We start from the raw sequence: 2,309 nt of genomic DNA, 5'->3' as shown, positions 1-2,309 counted from the left end.
AAAAAAAAAAAAAAAAAAAAAAAAAAAAAAAAAAAAAAAAAAAAAAAAAAAAAAAAAAAAAAAAAAAAAAAAAAAAAAAAAAAAAAAAAAAAAAAAAAAAAAAAAAAAAAAAAAAAAAAAAAAAAAAAAAAAAAAAAAAAAAAAAAAAAAAAAAAAAAAAAAAAAAAAAAAAAAAAAAAAAAAAAAAAAAAAAAAAAAAAAAAAAAAAAAAAAAAAAAAAAAAAAAAAAAAAAAAAAAAAAAAAAAAAAAAAAAAAAAAAAAAAAAAAAAAAAAAAAAAAAAAAAAAAAAAAAAAAAAAAAAAAAAAAAAAAAAAAAAAAGACTCTACTCCAATTCAAAATCAAGTTGGAATTTCAAGTACTGTACAGGTAAAAATTTGCCGGAAATGCAAGCTGATGGCAAACAACCAAAAAACCATAAAGCAAATATTTATTTAACAAACTAACAAAGAAAGAAGACTTAAATCCAACTGGTGTTTTTATATCAAGTGGTCACGGTGGACAACAATCTAAAGGTAGAGAATGGTCAGTGGTAAATCGTTCACCTAGCAAAAAGAATTCACCAGGTCTTAAAAATCAGTTTTTAGCAGCAAAGAATGTAGATATTTCAAACTATTTTGATGTTCTTGTAATGAGCATGATCATGCTATTAAGGAGGTGCATGATCATGATGTGAAAGAGGCTGGGAAGAATACACAACAGGTGGTTGATGAGGCAAGGTATTTAACTGGAAAAACCAGCTCCCCAGGCAATGGAAGGCAGCAGCAAAACGTGCAGAAAACAGGTGCTCGGCTACAAGGCTAAGCTTGGCAGTAGGTGTACAAGCTGTTGATTGAGTTGATACTAGGGTTGAGGATGAAATGGCTACACATGACATACAAGCATCTCATGAAGCTCATGAAAATGCTGAAATTTCAGCTAGGCAACTATGTACAGCAGTTGTTCCTTCTGGTGCGAGTTGCGACTACTTCAGCTGAAGCTGTATTAGATGGGGTTAATCGACCTGTGTACGTCTAAGCGTGATAAAGCTACTGATGCTGGACTAATTAGTATGGAAGCTGGGCAGCACATCAACAAGGATGACTGGAAAATGGTGTCCAGTAAAAAAAGCACCCGAAACAATGGCAAAGTGCAGCAAGTTGAAAAAACTTCCGGACAGTACAGGTGTACGAAGTAGCTCAAACTATTTTGCTGCTCTTGTTAATGTAAATGAGGAAGATGTGAAGGCTACTGGGGATAATTTACATATGTTGGATCTTGATCAAAACAGCTTCTCGAGTCCAGCAGGTTTGAATCTAACCTCTCTTGGGGCACAAATATTGAAGAACATGAATCCAATGCATGCATGCACAGCAAATCTGGTTCAAAATCCTATAGCACAACATCACAAAGGTGTTGTTGATAATCCTCATGTATATAAGGTTCGACCGAACACCTCTAATCACGATATTCCATCCAATGACGCTGTTAGCTTTTCAGAAGAATCAGTGCACCCGACACACAATCGTGAGGCCCTATCCAGGATGTCTTCTGATGCTAAAAAAAAATAACTAGAAAGGAGGAAAGCAAGGAGGCAAATCTCCAGAAGCCACATCAGATAGAGGAGGAAGCTAGGTATAAGACATGGGCTGACCAAGTAGAAGAGGATGAAGATGATTTTGTTGATAGTTTGCAAGACGATAACAAGGAGGAGACATACCATGTTTCAAATAGCTACACATCAAATGATGAGGCAATCAAGGTGCAAGATGAGCAGGCTACTGTTTTGTCGAGCAAGAGAGGCTTAAGCCCAAATGCTCCAGCATTTGCACATACTGGGCAGAAGCAAAACACAGCAGTGGTGTTGAAGGATATGTCTAATGATAAGGATCAACGCAAGGCGGTAATTCCAGGTATGTCAACAAGTATAAGTGCGTCTTTGGCAAAATATAATATGACTCCTACAAATATACTTCAAGCTCTTGTGTCTCATGACAGGGATACTTTGAAAGCTCTTGACAATCCAAGAATGAGCAAGAGCTCTAGTTCCCGGATACAATCCTATTGAAGCATTTGGTGTGGATATGGGTCAAGGTTTCTATGAAGAAGGGGAAGAAGAGGAACTACTAAATGCCTCCTTTGCAAATGCAGCAAGGGATGGAGATCTCTCACCTAGACACTTGAGAAGTGGATCCAACAAAAACAAGAAGAAGGCACATGAGAGGAAACATAGTTGGGATGGCAAGGTGACACAAGAGGTTGTCGTTAGGAAGTCTCCAATGAGAATTGCAAAACAAAAGGCGGTTATCCCTACCACCTCCACAAGGTGAA

The sequence above is a fragment of the Nicotiana attenuata genome, unplaced genomic scaffold (assembly GCF_001879085.1).
Source record: "Nicotiana attenuata strain UT unplaced genomic scaffold, NIATTr2, whole genome shotgun sequence".
Classification (NCBI taxonomy): domain Eukaryota; kingdom Viridiplantae; phylum Streptophyta; class Magnoliopsida; order Solanales; family Solanaceae; genus Nicotiana; species Nicotiana attenuata.
This window is presented reverse-complemented; position numbering follows the sequence as displayed.